Below are 13,116 nucleotides of genomic sequence, written 5' to 3'. Positions count from 1 at the left end.
TTCATACCCTTTGTTTCAGTGGGCAGTGCTCGCTCAAGCATTAATAGTTTTCCAACTTTTTGGTGTCATTTGAAAGTTGACTTCATTGGCTTTCCATATATGTGAGTCTTTTTCCCCAAAGTGCTAGATTTTTTATTTGGCGGCCATTTCAAAAGTGTATAGTTTTTTTTGGGACGCGCTATATTTGGTCAAGAATCAAGTGAATTATTTGAAACAGCTAAAAAAAAAAGCTCCAACTAGAGAATGACTTAACTATGCACACACAATTTTACTTCAGTCCGGATGTTTTAAAATGAAATTTCAGGTAAACCAACTGACATGACGTGAGTACTGTCGAAGGAAATACTGGACAATTTTTATTTCAAACTTACCTGAACTCAATTATATCTTGAAATATGTCTTTAATTTAGAAAGGTTTTGAACATTATGTTGAAATTGAATATTTTTTATGATAATCATATAAACTTCCTGAACATCATATTGTAGGAACAAAGTCTTGAAGTTTTCTTCTTCATGATGTTATGGGGGGTGCTAACTTTTCCTGATACAAAACCATTTTTCATAGTCTTGTAATGTTTTTTTTAATTTAATTTTTACTTCTGTCATATTCTTTTCTTCATAGTATTGTTGGTGTTCACTACTTGAGTTTTTATCTTATACTATATATGTTCTGAATTGTTTTTTCTTACTTACAGAACATTTTTTGGGTTTTTTTTTTTTATAAAATTCCAAGTTATTTTCATGTTTTCAGCAAATTGAATGTAATGTAATTAGTTATTGGTAAAAGAAAAATACAGCCAGTGTTATAAGATATGAGTAGAAACTGAAAAATGAGAGGAGTAACATGAAAGTCATAGTAAGAGCATAATTTTTCACATACAATGCTTATGTACAATTTACTTACTGAACAATTATTACTCTCTGAGTCCATGTGTTATTGAATTTTTCGTTAAGGGGAGATTTAAATTTTCTTTCTTTAGAACCTAATGAATTGGAGATTAATTTGAATGATCGGTCACATATTTTCCCATGTGCTTAAAACTAAAAAAAATTCAAGTGAAAGCAATTTTAACTTTCTTATAAACACAATTGTGTTCTTCTAAGGATCCTGTCACTATTTCTTTAATTATTTTCATTTAAATCATTATAGATCCCAGCTCCTGTGCAAGATCACACACAAATAAATGACATAATTCCGATCAACCAGAATGGAATAGTTTTGAATTGATGTGGAGTTTTGTCTGGCACTGTGAATGAGATTGATTGTTATTAAATGCATCAACTAAAATTGATCTTTGTTCCACACATTCTGTTGGTGTTTGTTGTCATTTGATTCAGGGAAAATTTGGCAGCTTCCTGAACCTCGAGGGGCAATGGATACCCCTTTATAGGATTTTAGTTTGTTGATGTAAATTATTTTGAAAGTCAATATAAATATTCCTTATTTCTACAGGACGTACATGTACATTATGTATGTTATTATTTTCATTTTTTATATAAGAATCGACATGTTTATGAACTATGAAATAAATCGCAAAATGTATAAATATGCCTGTCTCCCTTGTTGTGTGTGTGTAGTATTTTAAAAACAGAAATAAAGATTCTAAAAGAACTGCACACTTCAACTTACACATGGATGTCAAGTTATATAGGAGGCCTATGTGTGGTTTGTGGGTTGACGAACAGTGCTTTCCTCTTATAAATACAACTCCAAGAACAAGCATTTGTGCAATTTTTATATGAACATAAAGGGCATATGCATGTACTATAATAGAGAAAAACAAAACAGAAAAGATTAAATTGATATGTTAAAATTATACAGAGCATAATAATCTTTGTTTTTGATGACCAGCTTTCCTTTCCACAAAAATAATATTATTAATATTATTTATCATCATTATTGTTCCGAATAGTAAAGTATAAGTAGCATTACAGTGTTTGTTATGATTATATATGTAAGTAATCGTTATTGGAATGGTATAAGTATGATCTGTATAAGAAACAGCACAATAGAAACAGCAGAAGCCCTTCTACAAGTACTTCCACTTCTACTTCTCTGCAGATATTATTTCTACTTCTGCCACCACCACCACTACTACTAGCAATACATACACTACTACTACTACTTGCAATACATACACTACTACTACTACCACCGATACTGCGACGACAATAATGACAATGTCTACTGCCAAACTGAAATTACTACCAATAATATTACAACTCATTTCACAATAACTTCTATATAGAAAAGTTGAATCATTTTTACAACAGTTGAAATATTAAAAATAGATGCAAAATTTTTGCGTGTTTGAAGGGGGTTTGAAGATGCCTTGTGTTTTCATTCTTCAAATCATCTAGGCTGAGGATTGAGTGCTCTTAAGTCACTGCCCAAGGCGAATGCATAAAAAATAGGCCTTAAACGGCGCCTATAAAGGACACTGGTACCCATATAACACCTAGGTGCAGAAAGGCAAGATTTGATTGAAGGACGCTGGTCCGATGCGGGATTCGAACACATGACGAGAGTCTGAACGGCCGTACCACGACTTCACAAAAAGGAATGTATCAGCCTAGAGGGCAGGAACAGTAAGTACCGCGTGCAGCACTTTGACAGGGCGCAAAATAGATGAGACCAAAAAAACTCGGCATTAATTTATTCACACCATTCTATTTACCCGAAGATAGAGAATGGTATAGCTCCATCTTGTGACTACTGTAATAGAATACCAAATTGCGAAAGTAATTTCTGATTGAAGAACAATGTGCAATCCGACATATATGTTTGCAGTAATGTATATCCAAAATAAATATTTTCTTAATTACCTTGTTTTGAATAACTAAAATAAGCGAAGGAAAGATACAAACAGGAGAGATAACATATAACAGAGCCTAAACATGAATAGACAGAGATCTAAGTGTGTGCTTCATTTCAGTTATATTTCATTCATGGTGTAAAATAATTCAGAGCCATGTGGAAAACCACTGATTTTCTTTAAGCAGTTTAATTTTATATATTTTTGTAACTCAATATATTTTGGTATCGAAGTGAACAGGTTGGATTATACATTCTTAAAACATAATTGCGTTTTATTTGTCTTTCTGTGTAATTGGAAAATTTTGATTTAACATACGTAATGAGTCGTATATGTTGTACATTCATTGTAAGTTTTATTTGTAAATATATATATTTGTGAACTCATATTATTAGTCTTCGGATTTTGTATCTAATATTTTTAATAAAACCTAATTGAATTTGAATATGAATTTGAATAAATATTTTAATAAATACATCAACCCCAATGTCCATCATGCTAGACTTGGTGGTTCAAATATGTACAGAAAATGTGGCATAACTATTTTAACTATAGATGTTCAATTTACAAGTTGATTAAAACCCTTCTATATAGAAATGTATTTCCCTAATTATCAAGCATTACAAAGGCCCAAAAACGTGATAAACTTATTCACTAAAAGAAAATGTTCATATTTTCATATTCAAGCTTTTTATGATTTTGGCATAAAGTTCGACCTGGCTTTAATAAAAAAATAAACAGTTTAGTCTATTTACATAAATATTCATAGAATCTTATTATACATAGCCGTCAGGCCGGAGAATATCATGACATCATATCGAAGCATTATGTTGCAGAAAATCACTCAACAATTGATTATTTGCATCTGGTGATTTTTTTGTATGTGTGGGTGTTTTCGTTTTCCTATTTCTCTATTCTCTGACAGATTTGACGTAATCTTTATACATTTACGGAGCCTTTAAAGTGCCATTGACTTGATGGCTTGGTGAGATACTTTATCTTGCCATGTCGACATAATGACCTTATTATGTTGACATGGCGAGATACGTTATCTCGCCAAGTCGACTTAAAAAAGGTTATATGTCGACATTGCGAGATACGTTATCTCGCCAAGTCGACTTATAAAAGGTTATATGTCGACATGGCGAGATACGTTATCTTGCCAAGTTGATTTATAAAGTTATGTCAACATGGCGAGATATTTTATCTTTCCAAGTCAACTTATAAAAAGTTATATGTCAACTTGGCGAGATATTCGGACTTACGCACTTTATATCTTACCATGACGACATAAAATGTTTTATAAGTCGACTTGGCAAGATAGAATATCTCGCTATGTTGACATGACGTTTCATAAGTCAACTTGGCAAGATACCTTATCTCGCCATGTCGACATATAACTTTTTATAAGTCGACTTGGCAAGATAAAGTATCTCGCCAAGCCGTCAAGTCAATGGCACTTTAAAGGCTCCGTATACATTCGATCAATTATTCACTTCAATTGGATCGCACAGTTGATTTGGAATATAGAACCTTGAATGTCTCCATAGCAAATAATGATTACAGTAATTCATAGATATCATTCTTTCACCACCCTACGTGGGATGAGTCTTTCCTCGGCGAATGGCTAATCATACGGATCGGGATACATGGATTTGGAGATGAAATTTTTTTTCACTTCGTGTCTTCACCACGTAATATATATTTTTCACCGACATACTTTCCCCCCAAGCCCCTTTTAGTGATCATGTGTAATATTGGTGATGGCATATTAATCACTCGCAATCCGTAACATTTTCTAAATGATAATCAGGATAATGTGGATGCCCGAAATCCAAGTGAAAATGTCAGGGGTAATATACGTTTGGCAGAAATAGGAGTTCCCAAACGGCAGACACGTTTAAGAATCTGTGTCCATGCATACCACCTTTGACTCTATAAATTGCAATTAAATACTGACAACTAATTATGTGCAATTTTCATGGGCGGAAATCTGTCCCGAAAGGTAGGGGGGCCACAGGGGCGGATCCAGCCTTCGCCAATGGGGGGGGGGGAATTTTCAGCCATATTTTAATCCCCGATCGGCCGCTCGAGGATATTTTTGTTTGTTTCATCGAAGGGGTAGTCCTCATGATCACTTCTTAGCTTTATTCTTATAAATCAACATAAATATATAATATCACAGTCCTTATTTATATAATGCGAGCGCGAAGCGTGAGGAATTTTTTTTTTTTTTGGGGGGGGAATTTTATGTATTTTTTCTTAAAATTTGAACACTCTGGGCAATGTTTGTTATCCTGAGAAAGATGTGTATGCAACTAAATAATTACTACGAACGCGAAGTGCGAGCAGAAATGAACTGATGGAAAAGGTACCTGTTAAAGACTGCTTGCAGTTAGCCATGTAGACGTTACATATTTTAACAATCAAATAATGCGAGCACGAAGTGCGAGCTGAAATTTTTTGAATTTTTTATTTAAAGAATGGAAAGTCTAAGCACTTTTTGTAATTTAAACAGATAATTTTATAACTAAAATAAAACAATTGATGCGGAGCGCGAACGGAAACTTTGAGATTTAGACCTAAGAACGAGACACTCTATTCATGTTCTGTAAATCATGAAAAGGATGAGTAATTGAGGGTCTTCCTTACATTAATAATGCGAGTTCAAAGTGCAGCCAGATAATGTTTGTATACGTTTAATTTGAACTGATCGAAAAGGTACTTGTTAAGAAGGGGCGGATCCAGCCTTCGCCAATAGGGGGTGGGCCAGATTTTTTTCAGCCATATTTTCCCCGATCGGCCGCTCGAAGATGATTTTTGGTTTCTTTGAAGGGGTAGTAATAATAGTCACTTCTTATCTTTATTCTTAGGAATAAACATAAATATATAATATCATAATCCTTATTTATACAATGCGAGCGCGAAGCGCGAGCTATTTTTTTTTATAGAAATATATATTTTTCCTAAAATTTTGAACATCCGGGGCAATGTTTGCTATCCTGAAAAGATGTAGGCCTATATGTGAATGAATAATTACTACAAACGTGATGCGCGAGCAGAAATGAACTGATGGAAAAGGTACCTGTTACAGACTGCTTGCAATTAGCCATGAAGACGTACATATTTTAAAAATCAAATAATGCGAGCGCGAAGCGCGAGATTATTTTTTTTTACATTTTTACCTAAGGAATGAAAATTCTAAGCACTTTTCTAATTTAAACAGGTATATAACCATTGAGATATATACTACATCTCTATGTATATAACTAGACAATTGATGCGAGCGCGAGCGGAAAAAAATCGAGATTTAGTCCTAAAAACGAGACACTCTATTCATGTTTCGTAAATCATGAAAAGAATGAGTAACACGGGATCTTCCTACATTAATAATGCGAGCACAAAGCGCGAGCAGAAAATCTGAAACTGGATAATTATTTAAATAGAGAACAGGTTGAATATCTGAATAAACATGCGCGCACGTGTTTCATATTAAGACCTAGAAAAAAGGCATTCTCAATACATCTTTTATCATCAAAATCAAAGCGAGCGCGAAGCGCGAGCTTAAACTATTTGATATTCCGTTCTGAAAAAAAGAGTCAATTTCAGCTCTATATTTTAAGCACTTTGTAGGAAAATTGTGAGGTGGATATGGATCGCACTTAATTAAGAGCTGATATTTTTCATTATTATTACTTTGAGTTTTAACATAGGACGGGGTCTTTTTTAGGACGTGCATATGAAAATGCTGACCATCTTTCTATTCATCTTGCTAAGCGCGAGATGAAACAAAAAGGACAATTTAATTATTAAATTAATATCTTGTTCATTAATGCCTATAACGAGGGCGCAAAATCTGATGATATTATGGCCTGAAAATTTGACATTTCAAGCATTTTTGTTATTATGAATATAATGCATCAGTCAAAATATTTTTTAACCATTAATGCGAGCGCAAATCGAGCGCCAAAATCTTTGATAAACTGTTATGAAAATATCAAAATGCGAGCGAGTAGCGCTATTTGATACGTTTTGACAATCAGACTTGAAAAGGGATATTTTTCCAATTAAATGGAGTACACGAAAGTAATATAGGTCCTTAATAAATCGAAATTTGTGAGCGCTCAGCACGAGCAAAAAATGTCAATATTCAGACCATAAAGATGTCATTTTAACAGAGCACTTTTTAAAAAATCAGATTGTAAATCACACAAAATAATGAAAGTTCGATTTGTGAGGTGAAGTGTGTAATGTATATTGACTTCCAAACTTGCTCCATAATGAACAATCACTAATGCATTATAGTGACATGAAAGATTATTTTTATTTTTACGGTTTTCCCTTCATCTTATTTTATTCACTCTGGAAAATTTGACATGCAAAAAAAAATATTTTCTCCCAAAATGTAAGGTCATTTAGTCGGAAATATACGTATAATTTCGAATGTGAATGATGAATTTTTTCCATCATAAAAGAACCAAAATAGTAGGGGGGACATTTGATATTATGTCCCCCCCCTACTATTTTTGGTAAGGGGGACACGTCCCCCTGTCCCCCCTGGGATTTCCGCCCATGTATTCAAAATGTACTTAAATTATCCAGTTTCACATCACAATATCAATAATTGTCTGCTCAATTATATCGTCTTCGTGTGTAACTGTAAGCAGTCCTTAACAGGTCCCTTTTCGATAATGCTGTATAGAACAGTCAACAAAAAATTCTGCTTGCGCTTAGCGTTCGCAGTAACCATCTAGTTACATACGAATCTTGTTCATGATCACACATAACATTGCCAACTGCCCAGAATATTAAATTTTTTCAGGACAAAATACATGAAAAGTGAAAAAAAAACCCGCTCGCGCTTCGCGCTCGCACGTTTTATAAGGCTTATGAGATTATTTCATGTTTATGTTGTTTTATAAGAATAAAACTAAGAAGTGACTGATCGAGGAAAATATAGGAGAAGATAATTTCGGGCCTCGTCCCCTATTGGCGAAAGTAAGGTCCGCCCTTGTGACACATACACACACACACCGGAAAAACTGGTGCTCCCCATGAAAAAGCAAGGACCCCTCAGTGCTCCTCCGAAAAAAAAATCATAGCTACGCCACGTGACAATAGCGATCAAACATGAATGTTCAGCTATACTCGACAGGCCTATATGAATACTTAATTATCAATTCCTTTTATTTTTTAGAATACTTACTCCTTACTACTCCTTACTGGAGATAATAAAGCTTTTGAGATAAATGCCTTCTAACTATCAACTGATCATCGTGATGGTTCTCAATGGCCTTTCTCTTGACACCCTGTAACATTGAGGGGTAGCAGGCGTATAGTGTAGAGAGACGATTAATGAAAATGCTTCTGGAATGCTGTGTCATCTGAATAGTTACAGCTATCACCATTCCCTGTTAAAGCTAAGCGATGCCTGATATTGCAATCTATGGTACCTACATGTATATACTTAAAACTCATGGATAAATATTGTGAATACATTATAATCATCGACACATGCTTCAATCAGAAAAACAAATTAAATCGAATTACAAAAAGTATACTCAAGATGTATATACATGTACATCCTGTTCGTGATAACAAAAACTGCTCAGAATGTTCAGTTTTCAAGGCTGAATATATAAATTATCCAAAAATTATAGTTCACGCTTCTCGGTCGCATAATTATTTATTTATTTATTTTATTATTATTAATTCTTATGCTTCCGCCATCAATGGCTATGAGCAATATTCAATGCATACTGAACGGTATAATCAGATGATATTGATGGTAAATGCACTTCCAGATAATACTACTTTTCAAATGTAATTGCTTTTCAACACCCACTTCAGTCTTGAAGTGTTAACTTGGGAAATCCTATTATTCTCAAAAATAATATTTGATTGATGTTCTTTATTTCAATTTTGAACATCTGGTTTATACCCACTTTCACGAAAGAAGGAATAATAAGTCTTCTGTTCTCCATCAGATCAACACGCTTTGTCTGTGAGATTACATCATTACTTTTCTTCTATTTTAAAGCTTAGGTTACACTTCCAACAAATGTCTTGTTTTATTATTATTATACAAAATAAAAATATTTCTACATAATAATTATCCCCATAATTATTATACTCATAATCACATCGATAACGCTGGATACACTTGATCCCATCTCTGCCATCACCCCCTCCAGTCCCCATCTCCTTCTTCCTCTCCCTCTCTGCCTCTCTCTCTCTTTCACTCCTTCCCTCTCCCTATATGTCCCCATTTATCTCACTCTTGCCTTTTTTTCTCCGAATATTCCCAAACGCCTTTTTTTATTATTATCATTCAAATCTATACGCACATTTTAGGCTTTAATGCATGCACGTTTCAAAATTTTCCTTTCTCTTGATAAAGGCAAAATCAGTTAAATAATTCGTATATGACAGTTGGACATAATAACAAATTTACGAGTTTCTGTATGCATGTACGATCGTTTAGGGATCATGACTGCATTTAGATAGTGGTGATTGTATTTTAGAGATCTATTGACCTGGTTTTAATGGACCGTTATGTGCCATGGTTGTATTCCCATGCAGAGGAACCTTTTTCTTGAAGACACGACCCATCAATCCTTTGGTGAACTCAAGCCATGCCCCTGAATTTTATTAACCCTTTCATCACTAGTTTAAGCAAGGTATGTTAAATAGCAACAACTTAAATCGCTTTCCTCTTAAAATCAGATTTCATATCAATATGAATGTATGTTCACCTTTTTTTTACTTCGAAGTATACAGTAGGTAGATGAACTTTACGAATAAAGAGTATTCATGAGTAATTCAGAGTATAATCTGTTCATCATATTAGATTTCATATAGCCATCTCTTCATGCTCGTCGTATTCTTACATATACATGGTAGTTACAAAGATTGTCTAAATAACATTTTTTATCATTTAAATGAGATGATTCTTTTTTATTTTTTTATTGAATGGATAGCTCGTGCTCCTTACATCCACTAAAGATCAGATTGATCGTACGACTTGTTGCGCAAATTTATAATCATTACCTATCTGGGATTTTACTTCCTTGTAAATGTTCTAATTTCCAATATAATATTAATTAAACGAATGCTAACTCAACATCTACTGTAGATAGCCAAACAAGATAAAACTCAAGAAAGGTGATATAAAATAATTGTAATTTACCAGTTGTGTATACGAAATAATCATCGATGAGGAGTCGAAAATGGAAGTCAAGATCTTTTTTTTAGGATTGCCTCTATCAAATTGTTAACATTCCAAGATCCAGCTTTCCAGTGTGTCATTTTTCCCAATATGATTTCAATTTCACCTTTGTGATCAAAACACTAACAGCAACAACAAAACTTAATATTGTACTTGGTGTTCAAGGATTATTACACGATGCACGTTTCTCCTATCGATTATTCTGTGGGATATGGCTATAATCTCCCAGGTTAACATGACGTCATTACGAGATTATTTTGTTTTCAAGATACTTTCCGAAAAATATATAGTTTAAAGAGTGCGACAAACATAATAACAACCTTCTTAATTATTTTTAGTTTGGCACGTTTTAGAATTTAAAAAAAAAATCCCTTGCGAGAATGCAACCGGACAGGGTTATTGATACGAACCTCTTTTAGATAAGTAAGAGAAAGGGGAGAAAAGGAGTGGGGGAGGGGGCGATCTTTGTAACCTGAACATGATTGTTAAAAGTGACACACAATATACCATTACTAATAAGAATGACTAAAATGTTTTCTCAAGAGAGTGAAAAATTATTTGACTTTTTAGTTTGTAAACTGGTTAAATACAATTAAATCCAATTTGAAGAAAACGACAGATGGCGGGGGCGAGCCCCCCCCCCCCATCCTCCCCCACATGCCTTAAATTCAATGATTTGAATTTTCCATTTGACATGGCAGATTCTAACCAATGTTGACCATTTTGGTTAATCGGACATATATCCGCATACAATGAGTTGAGTTTGAGTTTGATTTATTTATTCACGGATAAAAAATAAAAGCCTACAATTCAGCCAAAAAGACTGCTTTTCAGCAAGGCCATGATTTAGGATAAAATACAAGATAAAAAACATTAAACATATTAACATATAATTGTAGAGAACAAACAACATAAATTGCGGGAGGGGGAACAACACAAAAATAAAGGAAAAGAAAGGAAAAAGATGAATCATTTGACAAAACAACTAAAGCATTTGAGAAAAGGCATTTAAATTGGCAATCGCTCTGATTTCTTGAGGCAATGAGTTGAAGTAATTTGAGGCACAATACAATGGGCTCCGTTTCAAAAAATTTGTACGAGGTTTTGGCAACTGGATAAATCTTTCTCTATTTCTTAATCGATACATAGTATCCCTTAGTGTTACACGAAAATGTAAAGAGTCAGGTAATAACTGATTTATTGCTTTGAAAATTATAATAATAGCAGATTTTTTCCACCTTTTATCTAGCCGGTCAACACCAACTGTATTGTACATTGCTTCTCTATTATACCGAGCATCCACTCCAAGTACAACACGAAGAGCTCTATTTTGCAATATTTGAAGTCTTTGCAAATCAATGGAATTTCCATTCATCCAAATTATTGAACAGTAATCGAAATGTGGTTGAATAATTGTCTTATAAACCAAAAGGGCATTCGTAATTCCGAAGCTTCGTTATTCCGAAGGTTTGGATATGCCAAAGGTTCGTTACTCCGAAGGTTGGTATTTCCGAAGGTTCGTAATTCCGAAAGTTCTTAAGTCCGAAAACGAAATGAGGTTCGTAATTCCGAAGGTTCGTTAGTCCGAAAACAAAGTGAGGTTCGTTAGTCCGAAAACATAATGATTAACAAACCTTATTTCGTTTTCGGACTAACGAACCTGCGGAACATCGAACCTTATTTTGTTTTCGGATTATCGAACCTTCGGAATAACGCCACAAATGTTCGGATTAACGAACCCTTTTACGTTTTCGGATTAACGAACATCGAGGTATAGGCAATTTACGTGTTTCGGAATTACGAAGTGTAACCCAAATCCACCAACGCATTTGTTCTGTTTAAAGGGTGTAAGAATTCGGTTCTTAGTGGAATTCAAAATGGTGTAAACATTTGGACGTGTGCTCCCTAAGTTATCTCAAAAGAAAATGAGAGTTTAAACATTAAACTAAATTAAAACGTTTAAATTTGAAACTATACCATTTTGGAATTTCAAAATGTTATGTGCCCTCATTTATTTCATACTCAAAGTAGAATTGATACTCTGTAGTTTGAATCATAAGTAAAATACCCAGATTGCACGATGGATATGCTTTCCTTTTAACGTCACATCCTGTTTACAAAGCAAAACCTTTAGAAATGCTTTTTAAAGACCATTGTTTGCCTCTGATTTCAAGAATGCCGGTGTGCATCATTGACGTCAATTAGATTATCCACTTTTGCATTTTATCCGATTTGTCTAATTGCTAAGCTTATATTTCTTTAGAAGATTATTACTACATAATGGAATTTAAATCCAATGTTTCATTAATTGGAACGATTTGTGTTCCGATTGTATTTGTCACTCTCAATGTCAATACTTAATATGTGCAAGACGAGTCGTGCAAAGTATATAAGATAAAAAAAACAGAGCAATTTTGTTTTAGAAAACAATGTTTTTAATGTCTCTTAATCTTTTTTGTTTTGTTCCTTGTAGATTCTACATTGTCTACTTATCAATTTTAAGGATAGTCTTTTCTCAAGACCGGTATTCATCTTTTTTTCATATTGGAATTCTATTTCCGATACATAATCATTCAAAGTGTTTCAACTTTTTTTTTAAAGATGGATCACAAAATGATAAAGAGGACACTTTACAAGAGCACATGGGGACATCGGTGGTATAAATCCATAGAAATATACGTGGAGAGTACATAAATCGTGGATGCTGCTCATACTTTGAAGTTGGGTACATCGGCACAATAAATACAGGCTTCTTTTTCCCATTTAAATATGTGGGGTAAAAATGTAGAAAAAAGGAAGCCTGGGGTGCTGTTATACTTAGTTCTGTAGAAAATGTAAATATCAAACGTCATTTATTTTCAACCAAACATAAACACGCATTTTGAAATTTGCGTTTGGTTTCTTGTTAGTTTCGTTCTCGAAATGGACCCTGGAATCCCTGAAGTTCAGCATACTTTTATGGCAAGATGATAAAGATATTGAACATTAGGGTAAAGAAAAGGGCACCTGTATATGATATTTAATTAGATGTCCAAAACTAAAATTGATAAATGTAATTATCCAAAGAGAATG

Source organism: Lytechinus variegatus, chromosome 3, assembly GCF_018143015.1.
Source record: "Lytechinus variegatus isolate NC3 chromosome 3, Lvar_3.0, whole genome shotgun sequence".
Taxonomy (NCBI): Eukaryota; Metazoa; Echinodermata; class Echinoidea; order Temnopleuroida; family Toxopneustidae; genus Lytechinus; species Lytechinus variegatus.
The sequence above is the reverse complement of the archived record's forward strand: the minus strand, read 5'-3'. Positions refer to the sequence as shown.